The 26481-nt window shown below is 40.1% G+C and overlaps 1 protein-coding gene across 44 annotated transcripts in view; it reads right to left on the bottom strand.

Moving 5' to 3' along the window:
- The window catches only part of ZBTB20 (zinc finger and BTB domain containing 20), a 477629-nt gene that overhangs the window by 206357 nt on the left and 244791 nt on the right, over nucleotides 1-26481 (bottom strand). Inside the window, exon 1 of one of the 44 annotated variants that reach the window (XM_040646250.2) lies at nucleotides 5130-5253. The exons of the other annotated variants lie outside the window; for them this stretch is intronic. The gene's annotated coding sequence lies outside the window, so the exon portion shown is untranslated. Of the gene's footprint in view, nucleotides 1-5129; nucleotides 5254-26481 lie in introns of those variants that run through there. 44 annotated transcript variants of the gene reach the window in all.

Below are 26481 nucleotides of genomic sequence, written 5' to 3'. Positions count from 1 at the left end.
TTCACTCTTTTCTTGAAACAATCCCAAGCAGGTGAAATACATAATTCTGTCAATTTGGATAAAGCTCTGTGCATTAAAAACCAGAAAGGGGAAACTCTTGTTCCTGTGCACTGGGTGATGCTGCTGGTGGATCCGGATTTGCTCCCGAATTTCACAGATTCAGGGCAGCACTGAGCCTTCTCCCCTCCACCGCCCCTCTCCAGAAGCATGACAGCCCCAGGGCTGCGGGCAGTGATTTGAGGGAGGTGCAGTATAAATAGGAGATGCGCTGTAGCCCTGGGGACCACAGGTGGCACGGCACATTTATCTTTGCGTGTGCCAGGCTGGATGTCTACAACACACAAGTGGGAAAGGTCAGACGTGTCAGCTATGATGGCAACAAACGGCCCTGGCAGCCAGCACAGGCACATTCACCTCTCACTGCTCACCATGTGTGGACCTCCGGGTCCAGCAGAGGACCGGCCCTGAAGCATCGGTCATCATGTCACATCGCCAAGTGCCACGGCCTCAGCTCGAGATGCTCAGTCCTTCCCGGAGGGCTGTGCCCCATCACAAAAGATAACACTGGTATTTTGGATCTGCTCTCTTCAGAGGCCACGGAAGAGATTTATTATTTATAGGCACATGGATGAAAACATTAAGTACGTACATAGGGGCCCGCATGCCTGCCGGGGAGGGGCAATTACTGCCAGGCAGTAATTTCAGTCTGAAGTTCCTATGACTTAAATAGCCACTTGAGCTCTGCTCTTGCAGTTTACGATGTCAATAGACCCCCTAAATGAAATTACAGCCTTCTGATACGCAGCAGGGTAGCTTTTCTTCACCGTGTAATATACGCGGCCGGGAGAAATTGCACTATATATGGAGTTTCACTAAAGCAGAGTTTATCATAAGAATGTTCCCACTCAAATATGATTAGGCTTCTTGTTTGCTGGATAACACATCTAATGAATCAGGGTATGCATGATAGTCATGTTTTGTGAACTCAGACACGTACCCTGAGGTGAACTGGGCACTCCACCGCCTCCGAGCACTAGCTATTTCATTTCCACCGTAATTTGCACCTGCTTTGTTTTGCCAGCAGCACAAACCCATGCTAGCTCTGGAACTTGCATCTATTCTAGGAACTTGAAACACACACGGAGGGAAAAACAAACAATGCAGCAGCAGTGTGATCTATGTGCTGGATTCAAAGGAGTTTTAAGCATGTTTGAGCCTTGCTAAACGTGAAGTTGTTTTCCTGTGCTGCAGTCCTGTGTGGTCAGAAAAAAAACTGTTTCCATTTTACAGAAGGGCAAGTGAGATGTAGAAAAAGACCACACAGTGACAGATCTGCAACAGAGGTTCAGGTCTGCAAGGGGTTATTATATTTCCCTTCATGTTCATCATGTTATTTATCCATCCCTCTTTTCCCCATCCAGGACAGTAAGAAAAGCCTTCACTTTACAGCTCATGCACCTTGTTATTCCTTTATCCTTCAGCTGAGATCACGAGTTAACTGTTCAAATGTTCCATATCAGAACACAACTTTACAGCTGATAATTAATGATCAGCAGTTAGTTGCTGCCTTACCAAGAAACCTTGCAAATCACAGAATTATCAGATGGTTTGAGTTGAAAGGGACCTTAAAGGTCCTCCAGCTCCAATCTACCAAATTCCTTTCACTTTCTAACTTTTCCTCTTACATGACTTCAAATCAAGTTTCACTTTCTTTTCAGATTTACAGAAGGGGAAAATAGTGTTTCAATGTTGTGACCCTGGGAAATAAGCCACTGTTCAATTTCTGGGGGGCAAATAAATAAAATAATAAAACATTTATGATACGTTAAAAGAGGAAAGGTACTCGAAATGAAGCATTTGCTTTTACTGTGAAAACTGATTCTCAGTATGGCTTAAGTTCTTGTACTTCAGAAATGTCCCAGTACCTCTGAGTCTATGCACCTTTATAATTACAACCTTTTCTGTGCTTTGTTCTCAGCTGATGCAGTTAACAGAACAAAAAATATATCACATCAAACAGAATTGATGTGCTGAATACTGTGCTGTGGATTCTACTATATAAATATATATTCTCTTCTCCAAAAGCATAAACTGCTGGTTTGAATGCAAGTGAAAGACTACCATTTGCTCTTTGATTGTGTTGGGCAGGAGATGATACCTTCTCTACCTCACCTACAGGTAGCACCAGGAGGTTTAATTCAGCTGCATTTTTACAGCACTTTGGGATTTCCAGTTGGAAGGGATGGTGCAACTGAAATGTCTCCCCAGAGAAGTAAACAGGGCATTTATAAAAGAGCAGCTGTATGCATTCATTTTGATTTTTTAAAGAAGCTATGGCAAAATCCACTACGTGCTAAGCAAAGAAGTTACCACTAATGAGACAGTTTATCATCTTACTGTCCCAGAGTGTTTAAACAGACAGTTAAAATATGATTTCAAATTGCAGATTTTCACCCTAATGATTTTAGACCATAGACAAACCATTATAACCTTGGACTAGAGTCAATAAGCAGCTTATACCATAATAAGAAAGACTGTTCATTTTCTCCACATTGTTGTACATAAATACCAGTGAAGACAAGTTCCTTTACTACTGCAGAGACTAGCAGAATAAATACATTAATTAAATAATTTAAACACCAAGAGGTTTAGAACAACACAGAGACTCTTAAAAAAGAAATTCAACACTGTTTTGCCTTCTTGGTGGAAGTCACCAGAGCGACAGCCCTCGACTACAGTCTATCCAGAGAACAAGTGTTAACACAGGCAGAAGTTTGAAGTTTCAGCCATTTTGCACTGTGCTTTAAGAGCTTTCCATTTCTGAAGTACTTACGTCTTTCAGACTTACACCGCCTGGAGGGAGAAAGTATATCAGAGATAAGTCTCAAAGATCAGACCAAAAAGTGTGTGTGGGCGTTCAGTGTAGCCCATTTAGAGAAAAGAAAAAATCCATTATATTTCTGCCTGTGATGTGAACTGCCTGAAAGTTTGGGATGTTCTGATCTGTCAGCTTCTTTGAGTACACTGTAGAAAGGTGATGCAAATGCCAACTTTGGATCTTAACATCCATTTATTCAAAAGCTGGGACCATTTGGATTAGGGCTTTGATGGACGTCAAGATTATTCTCTGTGTGTATATGACTCTTTACTGAGAGAACAGGCCAGCCTAATTGTGGGTTTTGTTAAGAACCAGTTATTTAGTTTAGGTTCAGGGAGAGGTTCCACGACTGCAGTGCACCGTGAGAAATAACTAACCCTCACTGCACAGTGCTGAAGGAAGTCTACAGTCAACTTAAGGCTCCATAGATGAAAAAAAGAGGAGTTTGCAGTTCTTTGTGGTTCTAAAATAAGCCTAGAGGACACTCAGAGGCTTAATCTATGCTCCATCTGTTTTTGGGCTTAGTCAAACTTCAGACTGAAACTGAATCATTGGGAGGGACAGGGAGCCCCAAATGGACCAGGACCAAATAAAATATTTGCAAAAATTGCCAAGCAGTAAAACCACCAACCCTTGCAATGGCTTTATTTATCAGTTATATGAAATAGCAAGTACTTTAACTTGGGTTGCATCTGATTTGACATTCAAGTCAGTTCTGAAATCAACGGCAAAGCCACTGACAGCTCCAGTGAAAAACTGGCCAACGCCAGTCCTTGTGTGCTATCCTTCCGATTTACACTGGTCATGAAACCAGGGAATGGTGACTTGACTTCCTCTATGCCTCACAGGAGAACAGCAGCGTTTGAAGAGGTAGGTATTACCATGGGGGTCAGAGATGTATGTTGATACACTTCCTAACTGAATCAAGCTCAAAAGATAACTCGGAGAAGAACGCTTCCTAATTAATAGTGCATGTGAGATACATTGGTGCTGTTAAACATTTTGTTCTTTTGCCAGGGACAACATGTTTCAAAGAACAGGATAACACCTCAAAATAAAAATATTTTGACTGCTACTCTGTGCTTCTTATATGCCTACTTTGTTAACAGTAGAAAATGTTAGTCGAGAGATGATTCATTTCTTCAACTCAGATAACATGAGAAATGATAAAAGATGAATGGAACAACCCACATACTGCCCTGGCCTTCTTTAGCATTACAGCAGTGTAAGATTAACAGAAGCGATACATTTAGCCGGGCAGAAGTGCACAAAAGGAGACCCTGAGTAATTTGGGCTTGAAACTACAGATGCACATCCTATACCTTTTTCTTTCACTGGCTTCCCCATGCAGCCTTGAGCAAATAATGTCATCTTCTGTGCCTCAGCTTCCCTATTCATCAGCTGGGAATAACTTTGCTTAAATGTCTCAGCCTTGGTTGAGACACTTAATTCTTTACCCAGAATTTTGTATATGAAGTTCTCCAATATACACTTTTTTTTTTTCTGATTCCCATTTCCCCATACCAAGAGAAAAAAAAAAGGGAAATGAGAGAGTTAATTAATAAATAAAATAAATGCAACCTTTCCCTCCCCCCTCAAATGGACCAGCAGCCTATAAACCAACCAGTTCTTCCTATTCCCAGAGGTGGCTTCTGCAGAAGCGTTTTCTTTTACTATGCATCCACTGTAGAGTTTCTTTTCTGCTTGGCTGGGCAATCAGGTATTCAGAGCATAATGTAAATGCTCACAACACAGAGGCATGAAAACTTGCCAGACAGAAACTCCAAGTGAGGGATTAACATTTCGACCCCCTCCCATACCCTCCCCTTCCCAGCTTGCCTGGCCCTCTTGTCCCCCCACCCCGGCCCCTCGGAGCCACTGCTGAGCCCGGCCCCACAGGGACACAAGGCAGAGGGACACAAGGCAGGGGGGACACAAGGCAGGGGGGACACTGGGTGCAGCCCTGCGGCGTGGAGCTGCTTTCTCTCTGCTCAGCAGTGGCTGCTCCCAGCTCCATATTCCTCTGTGGTTGCTGCTGATTCTTTTTTTAAAAGGGTAAAAAAAAAAAACAGAGAGAGAGAGAGAGAGAGAGAGAAAAGAAAAAAGAAAGAAAGAAAAAAAAATCCACAACCCCCAACCAACAAAACAAAACACAACAACAACAACAAAAAACCCTTTATTTCCTGCTTTGCCTCGGCAGCACCGAGAATAGAAGCCTTGACGCATCAAATTCTGGGAGCTCACCACTCACCAGGGCTGTGGTTCCTGGTCCAAGCGGTGACGAAGGAGAATCACCTCACAGTCTCTGGAGAGTGGCAAGGCTTGGCTGCTAAGCGTGCCCCGCGCCGATGGGCTTTTTGAGTTCACTGTGTTCCAGAGCGAGTGCCGAGGCAGAGAAATTAGGGAGGGGAGAGGTGGGAAGGAAAATCACTGGAGCCTCTTATGATCAAACTTCCACTAAGCAAGAGGAAATGTCTTATAAATAAACAACAGCAAGAGAAACAAAAAAATCCATCTCGTCCTGCCAGAGGAATGTACATTATTGTCTCTCGACGGAAAACTTTACACCGCACCAGAACACGAGAAAGCAGCCATGTCTCCTGAAGCCACCCTCCCTTTCCGGGAGGGAGGGAAGGAGGGCAACGCCAACTCAGAAAAAAATATTGGGAAGCTCATGAGATTTCCCAGTAGACAAACAAAACTGTCCAAATTCAACAGATGTCACTATTCCAAGGTTTCACACGGGGCTACATTTCTTTAGACGTGCTCATCGCTCCGCCATTCGGACAGATTCAGGGAGGAAGTTCAAGGCAAGGGGAAGGAGGAGAAGGTCACACTACATGTATATGTATGTGTGTGTATACATGTCTCTGCATGTCTCTGCATTTATATACATATAACAGCATTTTATGCATTTTATAATGCATAGCTATAAGATCATTTCATGTATTATTTTTTTTTTAAATAAAAGATATGCTTAACTGAGATGGGGAGGTTTAGGCTAGATATTAGGAGAAAGTTTTTCACCCAGAAGGTGGTGACACACTGGAAAAGGTTGCCTAAGGAGGTTGTGGATGCCCCATCCCTGAAGGCATTCAAGGCCAGGCTGGATGTGGCTCTGGGCAGCCTGGTCTGGTGGTTGGCGACCCTGAACATGGCAGGGAGGTTGAAACTCGATGATCACTGTGGTCCTTTTCAACTCAGGCCATTCTCTGACTCTATGATTCTATGATATGCATGAACTTCTCCCATACCTCCCTAGAATCTTTGAGATTTATGGGCTGGAGATATTATGCATTCGCTCTCATCTCACAGTACTAAAACTGCAGTCAACTTAAAGCTCACATTTGATTGCTCTGTGGGTCACAAGTGACACAAGTTTGGTGATTTCAGTCCAGTCTCTGGCTCTGCAAAAACTATTCCATGATTTGGCACAATGCACGGCAAATAGCAGTCTCTTTATGAGGAACCACAGATGGCAACAGAATGCATAATTCAAATAATTTATCAAGCATATTTGAGACCTAGAATGGGGGGATGGCCTGAGTCGATGAGAAACCAGTATGCTACAAGTCATTATTAGGGAGCTTATTAAATCTGTCTGGCATGTACAACATTAGAAGATCATGGATTGCTGATGAGAGCCGAGATGCTTGGCAGTGCTGCATTTTGGGTCATGACTAGAAAAGCAGAGTACAGCTGGAGAGGAGTTACTTCAGGGGAGAAGTCGGACAAAAGACTAAAAGATCATGAGATACTGAAAACGTCTTGGCAGTTCCGATTTACACTTGGTCTCTATGGGACTCTTTCATTTGAGAAAGAGATGAATTCCTTCCTTGTGAGTATAGTGCTTATCCCTACCTGTCCCCAGTCTCAGCATCCCTAATCTCAAAAAACTGCATAGCCTGCTATTCCTGTATGCACAAGGTTACAAATGAAAACATGTCTTTAAACTAATTAGCTTTACACCTGCATGTTCTTGCTGGCGAAGCAATGCTGTCACTGATTCTTGTTAGCAACGATCAGTCTATGAATGCAGGTGAATGAGGCAAAGATATGCTTAAGACTGAAGAACAATTGGAAGGAAAACTTGAGAGTGTTTAATGCAAAATTTATAGTAAATCACAGCTCTTTCTGGTTTACACCTTTTGGGGAAACCATTGTTAAAGCATTTCTAAATCTACGGTACCAAAGTGATCTTCATAAGACAAAAGAATTTTCAAGACACTTCTCAGTACAGAATAATCAAAGCAATGACACCCATACAACACCTGAGAAGCTGTGGGAAGGAAGGAACTCAACTTGATTATAGCAGACTGACTGGTAAACTGTAAAGCTGACCATCTGGTCATACATGCTAATACCAAACAATTAAAAATGTGTAATCTGAGTCCAAATATTCTCTCTCAAACACTATTCACAGCGAAATGATCGACTTAAGTCCAAGGTTATTTTAGCACCTTTATGGCTACCTGTTATCTTTGCTCGGGTATTTCAGTAAAAATCCTCAAGGAGAAGCTTGGTGAGGGCATTACTAATCCATAGCACATGTTCAGCTCACACGGATTCATGAACAGGTATTTGCCCACTTTCTAGCACGCATAGGAAGTGATTTAAGGCAGTATCATAGCTGATTTCATTCTCCAAAAAGGGAGAAGCCCTACGAAGCCAGAGAAGTTTGAGCAGCCATTGGCAGATCTGTCTGACTAGAACTGTTTTGCTCATTTACTGGGTTTGCTCATCACTCACCTCTCACTACTCATGCCCAGTAAAACCTTCCATGTTTCTGAGCAGCAATCTGATCAACTGACCTTAGGTTCCCTATACTTAGCTACCTCTACATAGATGGAAGTAAAAGCAGTCCTGTGTGTTTAGTAAGTCATTCACTAAACAGCCCAGAGATCAACAGCAGACACTAAATTAAACACTGGCATTCTGATTATTTAGTATCATTAAGCATTAGGGATGCCTGTACTATAAAAATGGGGAGCAGAGAATCAAATGAAATCTATTTAAAAAAAAAAAAAAAAAGAAGAAGAAAATCTGTGAGGTTTCTGAAAATTACACTAAACAAAACAACACAAGCAGTGAGCAGATCACGCAGTTGTGATCAAAATCTCAGCTAATTCCAACTGTCTGCCTGTCAGCGTGGCCTATTTCCATTACAGGCTTCAGGAGAGCCTCAGAATCATGCCGCTCTTGTTTCATTCTTGTTAACAGTGGCTACTGCCTTAGAACTGCGAAACAGTAAGAGCTGGGAGGACGGTCATTTTCTACTGATTTTTTAGTTTGACATTTCCCATTTGCACCCTTTTTCAAAGTTTTAATTTGGTAAAGGCACTTGTCAGCCTGCATTTTAACAGGTCACTAACAACTTGAGATGCAAGATCTCATGTTTCTTTTTCTTTCTGTGCTGCCGTCGCTAAATATTTCATTTACCTTGAGCACAGCAGACCGCTCCAGAAGGTTTTATTTATTTTATTTTTCTTTCCATAGGAGTGTTTATGGACCAGTTTTTGTGATCTGTGGTTTTGTGTTAGGCTGGCTTGATCCTACCTGTTGTAATACAAGTAACTGACTGCATACAGAACTACTGTCACTCTTTACGTAGCTTGATGCTGTAACTGAACTGACATTCTTTCCTAGGACCTGTATTCAAACAATTATGGGTTTTAATTAGGTGCCATCTAAAATATGTTTCTCTAGGTACTATTTTGCAATATTCACCTCATACAAATATAGGTGTATACATATGCACATGCAGACATATATTTATAAAGAAAACCATCATAGTTAATTTCAGCCTCCTGACTTGGCTATTAGCTCTTGAGCACTAAATATGTTTTGTTGTTGTTCTACACAGACATGCCCAAAATTCAGAGCTAGCCATAATCCTTTTTAGAACAACAATACATCCTATGGGTTTCTCTGCCTGCCTTAAGTAGCCCAAGAAAGGACAAGCCCTCGAGGGGCTGGTGCTCTCCTACACCTTCACAAAGAGAGGGAAAGAGACCCAGCAGTCTCGGAGATAGGGGTTTTTCTCCCCTCATCTCCCCATGCAGCAGAAGCCACCCTGGGAGCAGCCACCAATAAACCCATGGAGGTTAATTCTGTTTTCTGCTCCATTAACCTCTGCTTAACCTCTGCTCCACCTTTGTAACCCCCTTAGGGAGGAGAGCTAGCAAGGTGATATAGGCAACAGAGACAGGCATACAGTGCAAGGAGAGTTGTACTGTGGTAAGCCTGTCTCTGACACTGGGCTTCTGAGGACCTGGGGACCAGTTTCCTTCACTCCTGCCAGTCCTGTCCTCTGAACCGAAAACTTGCATAATCTCTGCAAGGTAAGCTTCATGGCACTTCCCATCAGCTCTCACCTCTACTATATGTTCCTCAATGTAGGAGGAGATGCATGAGCTATGGCAGTGGATGCAAAGCGAAATAGACCAGATGAGAGATAAACAGACAGAGATGAGAGAAAGCTACGGGAAAAGTCTTTTCCAGATGTAGCTTCACTCTCTATAAATAGATAATCCAGTAGTGTCCTCCAGATGCAAACATAGGGTTGAGTTTTTTGTTGTTTTCTTGTTTAGTATAAAGCAATTAAAATGTAACAGCCTCTCTAAATATTCCTTTATTAAAAAAAAATAGGTCACGGACAGAGAAGCAGCCAGTCATGGTTTAGAGTGGGCAAGCAAACAATTTTCATTCGATTGTGCCCTTGTTTTTGTAACTAGTTTTTCTGCTGTGACCCGCTATACTTACCCCGTCTGCTGCGCTAACCAGCAACATGCCTTTTTAATTTGCCTTCCCAGGGTCTGCATTTGATTACAGCATTCATGTTCTATTTAGATTCTTTTGAATCATGCCCCGTGGTGCTAGCACGAAAGGTGTTATTTATAAAATGAAATTCTGTTGTATTGCGACTTGGATTCAAAGAGGACAAGTAATATTAAATACTTACTTTATTTAATAATATCTTGGATTTATTAACTCAATTTCATTATGAGATTAGAGACGGTAACCTGGAGGTGGTTATTAACTAATAAACAGGCTTCAGGCAACTTCGCCCCATATAAAATAAAATAAATAAAAATACATATATATGCATTTAAATAGCTTCTATTTTGAGGGCCCAGATACACAACTCTAGCTCAAAAGAATGGCTTTCTTGACAAATAGCGTCACAGAGAGCTACTGGCTGGAAATCAATAAGCTCATGGTGCCTTTAGGACAAAAGCATCCGTACACAACAGCCATCCCAAGTAAGCGTCCCATTTGGTTGGTTGCACCATGTGGGGTGAAGTCTACCACTCAGCTTTGACAGACCTGATACGGGCTGCAGTTACTTCAAACTGCTGTGAGCAGCACATTAGAAATCATGAAACTCTGCCGATCCATCTGATTCTCCTTAACCTATCCAGCACTGCAGGGCTCATGTGTGTAAGCTGTCTCATAGGTCTCACTCTCCCAGCATCAGTCCCGTGCACTGCAGGATGTACTACGGGAAACTCAATTCAAGCATGTGGAAAAAAAACATGGACAATATGCTAACTCTGTTGCAAACAGGCTCTCGAGATACCAAAGAGCTCCTTTTTCAGGAGAGAGCATGGAAGTTTCTCACTTTGTATGCAGTATAATGTGGCTCTGTATTCTGATACTTAGCTCTTCATGGCAACTTACATTACATTTAAAACCAGTGCATATTCTATTCAATAAGATACAGTACAACCAGCAGCTGAATTTAACTACCTGGTAGCAAGCTGAAACACTTAGCATCTTAGACTAAGGATGAAACCCAAGTTAGAAAACTCATAGAACGCTCAAAACGTCCCAGAGTACAGGAATATTAAGACACAGTTCTTTGTCCATTTCCCAAACAAAACTAATAAATGCTAATACACTTAACTCCCTCTTATATAAAATACTGTGTGATGAGATGCAGCTTATGCGACTTTAAATCTGTCAGGTCGAGGCTAAAGCCTGAGCCTGATGTGGGAAAATATAAGAGCGTCAATGTCACAGGTACAATGGGCTGGGAATTCCCACATGGAGGTGTGCGGCTGCTAAAAGCTTTCACCCCACATCTGTTGCAGTTAGCTGTGAGTCACCTGCAGTCAGCTTCATTAGACCTGAGGTGTCACTCAAATGAGACAAGCTATTGCCAGAACAAGAGAAATCAGAATTTTAAGTGTTTGATAGATTAGAAGGAAAGTGTCACGATATGTTAAATGGATATTCAAATACCTTAGGTCCCAGTTTTCAGCTGTATGCCTTTGCTTAAAGCTAGATGGTAGGCAGGGACAAAAAAGAAAGGGTGAATGTCTTTTTCACTCATGTGGTGTTGTTCATTGCAGTGACTCAGTGAAATATAAAATCCAGGGCATGCAGATTATGAAAAGATAGAAATATTTAATGAATTAAATCTGTCCAGAAAGGGATTTGAATTCAGAGTGATCTCCAGCATTTAGGAAAAAACACCTACAATATGGTGGTGCACAGATAGTCCCTAGAGAAAATAAGGTTAAGTAACTGTACTGAGAAGAGGTTAATTTGGGTCAAAAACGAAGGGAGATTGAGAAACAGATTTATGGTGAAACTTTCAAAGGCAGAAGCAATAATTGCACCCGCAAAAGGCATGTGCATCATTGCTACAAACAAAAACACATGCTTGGACTCTCTACAGGCAATCTGGCATCTGTTTCCCATTCCCTCCCTTCTTCTGACCCTAAGACCTCTTCTTCTGGAATTTTGTTCCATGAATATTCCATAATGCTCCACTCTGCTCCTATTTTCATGAAAAGTCAGTGAAAATGCATTAGCTAATAACTTGAAGTTCACAGCATTACTGTCAGTCAGTGGTTGGTTTCCATGAGAATAGAGGGAGATCTCAACAGAGAAAAATAGTGAGGTGCGGACACAAGTGATATTCAGTCTACATATGTTATCCATACAGACCACTTTGAAACTACTGACTAACTTAACTTGTTTGGCATTTGATTTATTACCAGGTTCTCTAGGGTATCTACAAGCCAAATTTAAACAACATTCATTTCGGTAATTTGGAAATGAGGCAGAAAGAAGATATATTATTGAGTATGTTAGGAATACTTTAATTTATTCTCATTCTTACCCCATTTCTTTCTATATGCTCAAAATCACCATTAAAAAAAAAATATACTAAAGCCTTTTTTTCCCCCTTGTAATTTCATCCTCCCAGGTCTCAAAGAAAATATAACAGTTTCAATTCTAAAATAATTAGTGAGAGAAAATTGTAACTGATAACGTGGATTATAAAAGGAAACAATCTCCATAGTGTTGATAAAAATATGCCACTATTTCTGAAATTAATGCAGTCTGTTTACAATGAACACAGCAGGAGAACATGTATACTCCAAGATGCAAGGCCATAGGATATGCATGGTACAGGGCTTTATAAAGACTTTTAATTTCCAGAAGCACATTTACCCACAGTTTTAATCCCAAGTTTCTAGCATAATCTCTATGACTGAACAAAGTAAAAAGAATGAGCCAGTCTTTCCCATGGTTAGGGAATACCAAAACCAGAAATGTTGCAAAATGTAGTTTTCAAACTACATTTCAAACATCTTTAAAGCTTATTACGATTGGGTAAAGAGTTTTACAAGTAAGTGCTATTAAATGAAAATACTTTTGTATGTTTTATATAAAATGGGTTATGTTTTAAAATATACCCCAGGTTTGAGACTATTCAGATGAATGTCATTGGTCTTACTTCTGATTAAACAAATAGAGAATGAGTTTACATGTGGGGGGAGAGAAATAGAGAGGAAAGAAAAAAAGCCCCACCAAAGCAAAAGCTAGTTGACAGATACAGTAAAAAAAAAAGCCTAATTCCATACAACTGCTTCAGTGTGACTGATCTCAGAAGAACAAATATGTGCTGCAGGGCAGACTGTCTGAACAGCGGATGGAAAAACAGGAAGAGAACTCAGAGAGAGGACATCGCTGGATAAAGCCTGCATGAACTGACATCACTTGGTCTCTCAAAGACCCACCAAGACACAACAAGCTTATTTGAAATGTCATTTATACGCCTTCTCCCAAATTTCCACTTTTTCTCTGCTTTTTTCATCCAAGAATCTCTCTGTATTTACCAAATGAAAAAAAAAAGTGCCTTTTTTTCCTCCATGAAAGTCTAAAAAGTTTTTCTGGGACAGGCTGATTTCTAAAGTAAACAAGAATCACAGTCCAGCAACGTAGCAGAGAACTGTATCCCCCCTGGGATGCACTCCTTTTGCCTCTGTAAAGTAAGCCTTTGAAGCCCACTCATAGAGTTTTACAGTGTATTGAAAGAGTTTTTTAATCAGGCAGCCACTAAGATAAAGTTGATACTCTGCTTCCATTTCAAGACTGAGGGAGATCCCATAGCTAAAATACAGATGTAATTCAAAGGCAATCCTGTTTTTGTAGCATACAGGGAAACCACATTTGGAACATGTTAAAATGCTGCAGTAAGATGGAGGCCTTCACAACCATGTTACATGTCGGAACAAAGAGGCCAAGGCTTTATCCTCATCTTATCTCAGTTTCCCCACATGTCACACTGGAAGAATCACGCTTCTCCATTTCACAGGGATGCCCTGAGAATTATCAGCTTACCACCAGATTTTGAAAAAGGCTCAGGATGGCAAATGGTGGTGGTGCAGAATGGGCAAGTGTGCTACTGCAACATGGCTGTCGGCAACCAGCAGCAGGCAGTGCAGGCCTCATGAAAGTTCCCTCTTATTGATTCTAAGCTACCTTCACGTTCGTGTCTTTCCTGAGGCCCTTGGAGATTAAATGCCGCTGAGTGCTGTTACACAGTTAGCTTCAGAGAAAGAAAGATAAACTCTTTGAGCAGTTTTATTCCTTTATTATTCACTACTTTAAGAGACTTGTACTGTATTATTTTATATAGGCCTGTTGTAAAAATAATTTATTCCCTGAAGAGTTTTATTCTTTTAACATCTCAAATTTTTGTTCGGTGATTTCCATGTGACTATATTTGACAGACATCGAAAGTAATACTTCATTAAAGAAGTTAATAGAGCAACAGGCTGTTTCTTAGATACATTTTGACCATTTTTAAAGTAAAAGTCTTGGAGAAGATTTCTAATAATGCAGAAGTTCTAGAGAGATTTTTCTGTTTGCATTAAGACATTTTCACCACAGAAAAAATAAAAGCAGAGATCTAGTTTTAATGCCTGACAAAGCACCAGCCCTGTCTACTGAGGCCAAAATTACTTTCCTTCCTTCTCCTGGGTACGCCTCTTTTTCTTAAGCTTCCTCCTACCAGGAGCTGTATAGTGTTCTGCTAAAATAGAAATGAGTTCCTTACAGACTTGAAACCCCCCATAAAACCATCATTGGGATGAAAGTCTGTGAAGTTATCACAGAGCCACTACATGGCTAGATGTAGTACTAGCCATTCTCAAACACTTTTCAGTGAGCGAGCTAGCCAGCTAGCTAGATTTCTTTGTAAGTATCTCAGGACACAATGCAAATAACTGTCACAATGAGAAAGGTGTCCACATGGGTTGGAAGGTCACCTTTACATTGCTTTTGAGAACGAGGTATCATGAATGAAGGATCCCAGATCACGTTCAGTAGAGGTCTGTGATATCACAGAACAGGGCAACATCACTATGCGTGCCTCAGTTGTCATACACATTCCAGAACTGATGAAGGATGAAGCCATCTGATGAAGTTTGTCTGGATGAGCAGGAGACTGAGGAGGGTGTGCAGCAGAGCAGAGCTGCCATGTGAATCCTGCTGCAAGAGAACTACACTTTTGTGTAGACAGTGCTACACAGACTGATAAAACCATTACAGCCTAACAGAAGATCTTGATTTCCTTTCCTAATTCAGATCAGATAATGAAGGTTATGCTGAGAATTACAAACCTCTTTAATGAAGGTGGGCTCAGCTCAGCGTAGCCCTGGAGCTGTTGAAGTGAAAACATGTGGTATGCAGCATTTTGTAGAACTTTAGCACAGACTCTGAGGGCCATAAAAACCTCACTTGAGTTTTGCTCTAGGTTTCTAAGGTCAAATGAACTTTGGGAGTAAAGGCTGGGAAAATACAACTCCTAGCCACCATCTTTGATCAGCAGTTCCCAAAGTAGTCTGGTCTACAGAGATTTGCTATTTTATGATGGCCTCTCAAAGTCCAAGGAGGAGGAATGCCTTGTTAAAGACCTTTTAGCATACCAGTGGCAGAGGAGGCACAGAACTCAGGTTACTTGTGGTCTAGTCCGCCATACTTCCCATGAGGCACAATGCCTGAAGAAATTTTTTCTCCTGCATACCGTAAATTAGCAACAAAGTTTTGTACAACTCTGTTCAGCAGCTGGACACACACCATGCCCCCCCAGTACTTCCTTCAGCTCAGTCACATAAGTTTATTTCCTGGATCTGGATGAAAAGAAGTGCTCTACTGACTGGAATGACTTGTGTCAATCTTTAGCTCCTTAAAACCCTGACTAATTTTAGACTTTCTGTGGTTTTTTGCATTTGTAATCTATTAAAACAGCCTCTCCAGTACATGGAAAACACATGGTTTCAACAACGTTATTCCTTCATGAAGGCCTGTCTCTTCCAAGATTCCTCTACATGTACATTAAGTTCGTTTGTTGTTCAGAATGCTTATTTTTATAAACTACTTCTCCACCTTTCCACAGTTATTTACGTAAATGATATATGTCTGCATGTGTGTATATATGTACATACTAAAAACACATACATTTACTGACTGAATATGTAGCTATATGGTGCTAATTTGATAAGAGTATAAAAATGGTCTGTCCCCAGGAACACGTACCTTCTTTCTGCTAGTGCACTGCCAGTTTGCAGAAAGCAAATGCTGCTTGTTGCATGGGGTTTATTTATTTATTACACACGCAGTTAAAATAAAAAGTGAGAAATAAGAAAGCCACCCAAGTCTGACCTCTGAATAAATTCTCAACAAATCCCTACATTTTATTAACACTCTACTAATGAAGAATATCCACTGTTTCCCCACCACACCCCAAATGTGAATAGCTCCTCTCCATTTTAAACTATATTCTTCCTTTTTTTTTTTTTTTTTTTTTTTTGGTGGGACTATCTTCCGTATAAGAATGGATTCACTGTATTCACCATTTCTGGCCAGCTCGACAGCCACTCAGAACTTGCTGAAGAGCCTTCCTCTTGGAAATGCATTATTCCAATCTCAAGTCATTTTGTGAGCATGAAGGAAGCTGTGTTTATCACTGGTATCTTATTTGGCAATCCAGACTGCTGTGGGAGAAACAGTTAATCTTAACCTTGTTTAACACCTTATGGCTGAAATGGGAAAAGTGTAGCAGACAAGACGAGGTTGGCAAGTGGGAAACAGTCATCCTTGACCACTGCTTGTGGAACAAGGTACAAATTCCATCAAGGCTTTGGAGAGGAAAAAAAAAATTAAGCAAGAGGCAATTTTCTCAGTTGGTTACAATAAGCACTGCTCATCTAGGTCTGAAGAGTGATGAGTCTGGCCCTAGCACCTGGAATGCCCAAAAAGTGAACAAAGATAATATTGCTTATACCAGAGCAGAAAGGTTGTTTCAAAGAAACTCAGATTTACGCTAGACCTACATTCACTGAATTAGGGAAAAAACTAATACAGGTGAGTAAATAGGACAGATCATAGGAAGTTATAAGCCTAGAAAAAGAAATGGAAAAGACATGGTGACCCTTACAACAGAGCAGTAAGCTGGTTACTGTATTACACAGCTGGATCAGGAAAAGTAGAAGCCAAAGACCATACATTCTTGACAGATATTAGCAGCATTGCCTCCCTCCCCCCACCCCCCATGTGAATTTATGCTACCAAGTTTGGGAACTCACTGACGTGTATGCATTTTGTTTGCACAAAAAGAAGTAAAGCACTGCTCATACAGGAGTCTGAATGCAACTACAGAGGCCAGAAGGAAACATTTGTCCATGGAATCACAACAAACAAATTAAAGAATTCACAGTTCCAACAGTCTCCCCAAGTAGTACGGTTTTACCTAAGTAATATAAGCCACAGAATCTCACTGTTACGTCTGTATTCAAATCATAGGGTGAGAGACTTATTCAGATTGTGAGAATGGAAGTTAAAAAACCAACAACAACAACAAAAAAAAACACAACCAAAAACCAAAAAAGAAACCAAGGAAATGAGAGCTAGAGCTGGCATGGGAGAATAACCGCGAGTTATGCAGATGTAACAAAGGCAGAGGACTGCTTGAAAAAAATAGTTGGCTGTACAATGAGTTGGAGGTACTTGCAAAAAGACCTGATAAATCTGTAACACAAATACAGTGAAGAAAGCACTAGGACAAGCAAGGAAATAAGGAACGAGAAAGACAAATTCTTTTTATACCCAAAAATGACCTAAAAATGTAGTAATTGCAATGCATACTTGTTAGGTGAGTGCACCACAACTGCAATGCCTGAATTTTGACCTCTGGCTTGATGCAAAATTCTGTTCCAAAAAGAGAAAGGAAAAATGAACTTAGCCTCCAGATGGAACTCTGATGAAGGGCTGTTTGCTTTATTCATCCATACAGTTTTTGCCACTCCTGCTGGAACAGCATGAAGGACAATCACTTAAAGTGCAATGAAATGTGTGCCCAAATGTGAATAGATCCAAACATAAGATCCATCATGCCTCAACAAACTGCATTGCCAGAACCCTCTGCCATCATCACTCTGTCCGGAAACTGCCCTCAAATATTTGAAGCATTCCTGGAATTAACAAATAAGTGCTGATTTGGCCTAGCTCCTGGCTTCCTGGTATCTCTGGCTGGCACTGAGTTACAATGGAGGGTATTGTTATGCTGCAAGAATTCTTTTGCTTTTCTTCTTACATTTCCCAGTGCCAGAAAGAAGAAAACTGACTCATTTCAACTGTGACTCTTCAATCAAAGATCTGACTAATTTAAAGGAAGTTTTTATATGCTTAGTCTATCCAGCCATGCATAGCTTAGATTATTTGGCTTCTAAAGATGATACAATCAGGGAGACACAACAACTTCTGTTAAACACAGGTACACATTATTTTTATATTGAGAAGTTGAACATATACAAACAGTTTGAGTGTAGCCTTCTCTAACCACACCAACAAAGCCCTTCTATGCTGTCTGGAAAGAGCTGCACAGTACAGTACGTTTAGCCTCCTAGAAAATTACAAAAAGAAAGTAAAAATGACAAAAAATATTTGTCAGTTCCCAAGTAAGTGAAGCTGCAGCATTCAGAATTTGCTTTATGCAATATACATAAATGTCAGGTCACAATGCAAAAACTGGAAAAGGAAAATACTTTCTACTGTGTTGTGCTTTGGTCTCATAAAAGAATCTACTCAACTTGTGAATGCTTGCTGAACTAAACAGAAATATATATTTCAAACACCTCTCTACTGAATAAGACTCAATGTACCACTATAGATATCTCCTCTGCCTTTTAAAGCTCAAGGATGTAGAGCTAAGTTTCAGATGAAGTTCATCAGAATGCCTATAAATGATACTTTTTTTTTTTTAATTCATGATTTTCACAGTTGGCTTCCATCTGCAAAGATCCTTCCAAATATTACTTAGTCAAGGCTCGCAATGGCCTTTGGGATGGGAAAACACTGGCAAAGGGGTGATGTGATCTACTCAAGGCCACAACAGGAAATCAGTATCAGACAGTACTGTTAGAAACTTGGATCACCAGAGCTCTCGTGTCTAAAACACACTTTCATTATCATACAGTAAGCAGCTTAGATCATCTGCACTTCTTTAAGACAAATGAAGTGATGGTCATATCATACAGAAGTGTCTAGATATAAGTTTGCAAGCAAGACAAGTAACATGAAGTCCTATTACAGAGAAGGACCACTATGGTTGTTCAGCTTATGTTTACAGCTTAACCCCTAGGCCATTAGAATTGGAAGTGCTAAATGCAGTGTTTCCCCCGAATGCATGCAGGTACATTTGTATATTTTTGTATATTTATAAATAAACTATACATACATCTATATGTATTTGAACACACACACACACACACAAAATGAAGTGACTAACATATAATTATCTGGTATGGTAGCAGCACTGCATTCCTGGAACTTGTCCCATGAAACAAGCACAGTTCATTCTCTCCTGGACTTAACCGAGAACAACTGGAAAGCAGGAAAGCAGCACTCCTATCATCTAGGCAGGAATACTGGCAGCTGCATTTCCTCCTCTCCCATTAATCTCTTAACAGTCCAATCTAGGAGTCTAAAAAGGTTTTTCTGAGAGAACTATCCTTTTCCATCTTCAGGGCAGGCAGTTCAGGCTGACCCTGATATATACTGAAAAGTTCAAGCAGGAAGGACATGTGTACAATCAACAAATACACAATTAGCAGAATAGCATGGTTAGGCTGCTACTTTACAGGTTGTATAACAAGAAGGATTATCACAGTGGAAAGAGATAATCAAAAATAAATGAAAATGCTCACCTGTGTCTCAGGCTCACAGAAAAAACTCCAAAAGGAATGATCTCCAGAAAGGGATCCTTTCCTTCTGGGGGTCCAGTTGAGGTGCAGCCTGGCTCCACCCCTTCCGGTCACACAGCTGAATTGCCTTCACCTGTGCTCCCAGGGCTGACTCAGTGCTTGCCTCAGGTGGTCAATCAGTGGTTCGGGCCGTGACTCAACAGTTCCCATACAACATGTGTGTAGGTAAGAGAAAAAACTAGGGATTAAGAGACTCTGGGCTCTTGACCAGTAATCTTCCTGTAACCTGCTAACCAAGTCACAGGACAAGATGAAAATAATTACCACACCTTAGAGGCTGAAAGGCTTGCTGTGCATCTAGGTATATATTCAGGTACACAGATATATATATAAAAAGTCTTCTGAAAACCACATGTTGATACAAGAGAGCAGATGCTCCATTTAGCCAGGTTTTCAACTCTCCAGTGGAGTCCACGAGTGTGCATCTAGCACAAATGGTAGAAAAAGAAAGCAAGCCTCTTGTGATATCTTCCCAGAATATTCTCTTCCCCATCGCTAGTCTAGTTCATGGGCTTGTATATATACTCATTATACCTGCAGGTGGGGTTGAATTCAACTGGTAAAAATAGTAACCCAAAACATAAGTGTCACTATGTGGTAACAGACACAAACACAACTGTAAACACATTACATTGTTATATTGAAAAACAGCTTTGTGAACAATGAATACCTAACTGAGCTGTTTCTTCTAGGCAGTAGTATTTCTTTTTGCTATGGCTAGCCTCAGTGTCAATCTGAAAAGCAATGCATAACCTGCCAGCAAAGCACAGCAGAACACATATAATCAAACCTAGATCTGTAAAGCAGAAAAAGCATCAGGGTGCACCTGAACAAATCAATACTTTGAAGAGGCAGTTCTTATTAGTTTGGATAGAGTGCCACACTGTCACACTTGTGTTGCTTCTGGTTCCTAAAGGCAGTTCATTCACTGCTGACTTGGGTTCTCTGCTAAACTGTGGAGGGTACACCTAGTACCCAGTTTTCTCATCTCTCCTGGACTAACTTCCACTAAAAATGGACCAGATTGGTAGTTCAATATCTAATGGCAACATCCATTTGCATGACTGCAGCCTAGTATTGATTTTTCAGAGATACAAAGGTTTTGGGAAATAGGTATAAAATGGCAAGACCTTGGAAATACGGATGATTTCTCTGCATTCAAATCTTTCCGTGTGTCAGATTTCTCACTGAGATAGAGATCCATTTCAGCTGATCAGTGTCAGCTCATGGAACACTCAACTGCAAAGGTCAAATTAGAAATTATACCAAACCTGTTATCATTTTTCTACAGACATGAAAATGTACCAATAGGTAGATTCATCTCACTTTTCTTAACTGTCTGTAATGTCTGTCTGTAAATTCTGCATTGAGTCAGAGTGAAGACAGGTGTCTTCAAAGTGAAATTTGTCCCATTGTAAGAAGTCAGTCCAAGAACTCTAAATCACCATCTAATAAGGTTTATTTTCAGTTATTTTAGAGAAAAATCTGAAATCTCAACTTTCACATTTCCAAGGTTAAGTAGGAAGGATTTTCACCAGTAGTTGAAATTTTGACTGTGTGAGCTCATAAAGTAGCAATGGGCTAGGCCCATATGCAGGATTCCAGCACTTCAAGGTTTGGGGAAGTTGAAGTGTCAGCTCATACCAAACTTTATAGTCTTCTCCCGTAAGCACATGCTTCTATTTCACTGCAGGGAAAGTGTGTGTGGCAGAAATTCCTCTGATACTTTTCTGCTGTAAGCTGGCACTCTTTTCGTCTTTCTCGTCAGATGGCATTCCCAGTATGCAGATGGGAAAAACAAAACCTTCAAGATCCCTTCCTGTACAAAAGGGATTTATGTATAGATCCCATTATGTTATGAAGTTATGAAGAAATCTGCACTAAGAAGAGACTACACCTCTTGATTAAAAAAATATATATATATATTAAAAGCTCAAACATCTGGGCATCTCTATCACAGAGATAAATAAAGAGGTAAGGACAGTAGCACAGCTTATTTTCCCAGCAAGAGGACACCTAGCATGATGAACTCAAGATGTCCTGATTCAGAAGCAGAAAGAAAATCAAATTAAACATTTATGAGGTTTTGCTTTCCCTTATCATTTGTTTGGTTATTCAAAAACCAAAACTGGAATAACTGACAGATGCTCATATAGGAGGCAAAGCAACCCAGTTCCAACCATTGTTTTAAACACAACAGAAAACAATGGTATTCCCACTAGCAGAAACAGATCATGATGCTGCTTTTCAGTCATGTCTATCTTTGCTGTACCTGGAAGGAAAGTACAGAGAGAATCCCTCAGCATACGTTCCTGTTTTTCTCATTCCATGCTGAGAAACAGAAAGGACACATGCATATGCTACTTCCAGTGCATCCAAAGTGCTGCATGTGAGTACTGCAGTTAATTGTCTGCCTACAGAGAAGCCTTAGGAAAAGCTTTTAAACAGGTTCCTGCAAGAAGAGTTAAATAGTTCATCAGAGAACAGATGTGAGGAGAAAGAACATTCATTCTTCCATATCCTGCACCTGTTCTGGCCTCATATAACGAGATGATTATAGTGTTCCTGTCCTTTATCATTCTTAGAAGCGGAATGAGTTTAAACTACACAAACTTCAATCCCTAAGTTAACCAAATAAAATACCACTCTACTCTGTCAAATGCTGTATATGCATTTTTAAGTAAATGAAGCAAGTATAACTTGTGAATGAGGTATCCTAATTATTTTGACTTTAGACCAAACTCAAATCCTGCAAGTCTTTGTGACTGAGAAAAGAAAAAACTTGTTGCATTTCAAATTTGATAAATACATTTTTCTATTTTAAGTACATTTTGCAGTATTAAAGTCTAAGTTCTATGCTTTGCTGTCTGAAGTCAGTGAATAACGCTCTCATTTCTTATTCCAAAAGTGATTGTTTTTTGTTGTTTTAAAAACCAGATGATAAGATTTCCATGCAGTTTCTTTAAAAATGCAAAACCCTAATTACAAAAACATGTACAGATATACTCAGCTAACATCTGGTTAGCTATTCCTCTGAATTTTTAGCCCTACAGGATAAGCCATACACTTAAAATTAAGTAAGTACTGATAAGTATTCACAAGAGAAAGACCTAAGTTTATAAATTTCTTCAGAATTTTTTCAGATAAATACAAATTCAAGATACTAAGACCAGTCTTTATATTACTGTCACTGCACTGAAAACATATAACAAATATACAAAGTAAAATGAGTATGTAGTGAAAATATTGCAATATTTACAAATGCAGTTTCCAGAAGTGACACACCCCAAAAACCAATGACATTCTCAAATTGCATAACAAATAAATCAGTTTTCTGAGCCTTTATGTATTACAAATTGCAGTACCCATCATATAATTTTTATCATTCCATCAGTAGCTTTTACTGTTGCTACTACATTCAACATAGAAACAGAACTACTGACTAGAGAATTTAATTTGCTTTATATTCTTTAAAGAAGAATATAGACTTTCTTTAGTAGTACTCAGTTCAGAAATACCTGTATACAGAGCCCAGACCAAGGCATATAGACATTCCCCAGAAGCATTCCCACTTAGCTAAATGGTCCCCGATGCAGTCTTACTGGGAAAGCTCCTGCATCTCTATGAATAATTACATTGAAGTCAGTGATAGTTCTAGGCTTGACATTAACTGAGAAATGAATAGGTCTAACATAAAAATCTGGTGTCAAATCCACAAGCACTGCCATCCTAGGTGCTGCAACATTCCACTGCTAAAATTATGTATTTTGAAGCACTCCTGGGAAACAGTAAAACTGAACCAAAACTGGAGTGGATTACTTATACTTTTTCTTAAAGAAAGTAAGATGTTCCACAGAAATACTTGTATGTCTTGGCAAGTTCTTAAAAGTAGGAATTCTCCTCAAATTTTGCATGATAAGAATGTTACTACATTTTGTTGACATATATATTGTACTTTTCATTAGATGCTACAGAAATTGTGCAACTGGAAATATTTCTGCAGAGGATTTGACTCTTCCTCAGAAAGACCATTAAAGCCAAACGTATGAGCAGCAGAGATTTACAAACCACACTTCATGTTAGGTATATGGTCAGCTTTAGAGTCTAGCCCATAAAGGAAGAGACCCAAAATGGCAGTAGAAATGCATAGGAAGTTAAAAAGTACTTTTAGATCAGTATAATGCTATATAAACTTCACCATGTGACATTTAATAGACTCTCCTCACTAAGGAGCAAGAAGAGATGCCGTCAAGGGAATCTGGCTGAACGGCACTCATCTCCTGTTGCCTAAGGTTTTGTAGATTAGAGTGATGTCTAATCTGAAAAGGGAAAGGGACTGAAGTTTACAGAAAATTTCCACGTACAGTCATATTTATCTATATGAGAATTAAATATACTAGGCTATGGAAAGAGGTTCTGAGAACAAAGCATCTCTAAGAAAGACAAACTCTCTAGAATAAAGTAGTAGGGTTTTCACTCGTTTCCTCTGGAAGCTTTCCTGTACATAGTTAAAAGCAAATCAGCCAGGACCTGAAAGCTCTGCTACCAGCAGAAAAATTCCCTGCAGCAAAAAGTAAAATGTATTTTGCTCTAACATCGTGTCCAGTCAGCCAAACAAGGATTCTTTGCTTACATGGAAATCAGCATCTTCCTCATCATAATCTAGAACCCTAAATCATTGTCATAATCTTACACATGTGCAGTTGTGATCTGTCTGCCTAGCAGACGGTACAATGAGAAGAGAATCAAATAAATCAATAAATATAGCATAAAACTATTATTCCTATCCTCAGAACAGTGCGAGTGTATGATTCTGCATACAACCTTCTGAAAATACAAGCATTCCCCACAGTAAAAAATCCAGCTTTCTCCAGAAATTCTAACGCTCCATACACAAACTTAGAATAAAAACCTCTCACCGCTCTTCAGGTAAGGACTATTCTGACTTCCTCCTTTGCATACGCAGATATAGTCTTGGAGAGCAGTCACAAGCACGACCTTCCTTTTAGACCTCAACAAGAGGTCTGAAATGAATAAATAAACAAATAAAAAGTACTAGGGACCTTTTAAGTGTTCCCCAGCAAATGAAAAGAAACAGCAAGGGAACTCCAGCTCCCCTGATCCCTGGTACAAAGGCTTAATCCAGTAAAACATTCTGATTTTCATGCCTACTCTGAAAGTACCTTTGAAACTTCTGGATAAGTACAGGATCTATATGATGATGATGGTAGATCTTGGTTGCTCGTACTGACTTTGCAGGTCCCTAACACAATATTTAGGGCAAAACTGTCTAAAAAAACGAATGTCCTTCTGTACATCTGCTCCTTTAGTGTGCAATCCTGGAGTGCTTATAGAGTGTATTGGCTGTGCTCACAAGCAACGGCACAAAAGCACCCCAACTGGCAGCCAGAAGCTCACTGAGCACAAGCAAAAGCCGTTTTTTGGAAAGGCAGGCCCCACTGGACCCAGCTTGTATCACAGCATCTTTCCTCCCTGGTTAAGAAGTCCTTCACCTCCATTTTAAGCAATGCACAGCAAACAAAAGTCTATTCTGCCTTCTGCAACATGGCAGCATGCAACGTGTCACTCCACTGAAGATTACACTTTCCCGCAGCAGACAGAGGGCTGAGAGCTCAGAACTTGTTTCAGCAGTGACCCTCAGCAGAAGTGGCTTTGATTTATGAACCGTGCTACACTTTGGTCTGATGGCAGCCCCCCCAGCTCCTCTCCCTCCCCTCTCCTTTAATCTCCACACGCTGTTATGCAGAAGGTGCCAACTTTAGAACAGACAGTTCTGAAAAGAAGGCAATTAAAAAAAAAAAAAAACAACACACCGTACTTTAGAAATTTAAACAACAAGCCCTGTGATCAAAATAATTCATAAAGGGAAGGATTTTATGAAGTCATTTCACGAGCACACAATGCTTTTTTTTGGCTTTGTTTTTTAAATAAATCCGTCAGTACACATGCCAAGGCAACACATCTGAATACAATATCAGCAGACACACCCTGAATCCCCGTGCCTGCGCTCTCCCAAGTTACAGCAGAAGCTCAAAGCTGGGCTTTTTGCCTACATTTTAGCAATTATCAATTTCTGTCATTTAGTTTGGGTGTATTACTTAAGGTTGTTTTTGCCCCCTTTCCCTCCCTCTCCTCCTTTACAAGTGCCCCTTTTCTCCTCTTTACAAGAAACAGTGTCTGAAAAATGGATTTTCCCCTTACTGACGGTAAGTGTGTCTGTTTAAAAAAACCAACACAAAACATAAAGAGATCTAACTTACATTGAATCCCTCTGGCATAAGGAAGCCTGTTCTAATCTCTCTTTATCAGGTTTGAGTGATAGTTTTGCTCAACGAGTATTGACAGGGCCGTCCTGTTTCTCAGGCTTTCATTTTCCCTGAGTTGGAAAAAGGATACAGTGCATTTTCACATTCTCCAAGTCTGCAGTTGTTTTTATATAAGAAGCAATTTGCTTGGGTCACATCAGGTCAAATGGGAAGCCTGCCCAGCTCTTGGTTTTAAAGGAAAAACATACAGAAAGACACAAAAACACAGCAGTTTCCTTCATTAAATTCCACTCTACCTGCCATGGGCTTGCAGCCACAATGGAATTTCCCACCCTGGCTGACCATAGCTAAACACTTTTTTTTATTATTATTATTTTTAGAGGGTTTTTTTTTTTTCCCTTTAAATAAAAAGTTTTCTTTCATGTGAACTTTGAGGTAAGGGTTATTAAAGTCAATGTAATTGTCCATTTTTCTAAAATAAATAAATTAATAAAAGCTACACAGAAGCAAGGCCAAATGCTGAAGCCCTGATCGAAGCCCAGACTCTGATCTGTGTTATAGCACTGTAAGTCAAAAGTAACTCTTTCAAAGTTGCTGGAGTTGTGCCTGGGTAAAAGATCAGAATCTTGCCTCAATTTTTTAACTCATTTGTCACTTAGGAAAAACCTCAACCAACTCCAGCAAGAGCTTGCCTGAGCTCAGCCTGCTGACAGCGTGCAGCATGAAGAGTCTGCTGAGCCCTTTCAAACTCACT

Source organism: Gallus gallus, chromosome 1, assembly GCF_016699485.2.
Source record: "Gallus gallus isolate bGalGal1 chromosome 1, bGalGal1.mat.broiler.GRCg7b, whole genome shotgun sequence".
Lineage (NCBI taxonomy): Eukaryota > Metazoa > Chordata > Aves > Galliformes > Phasianidae > Gallus > Gallus gallus.
The sequence above is the reverse complement of the archived record's forward strand: the minus strand, read 5'-3'. Positions and strand labels throughout refer to the sequence as shown.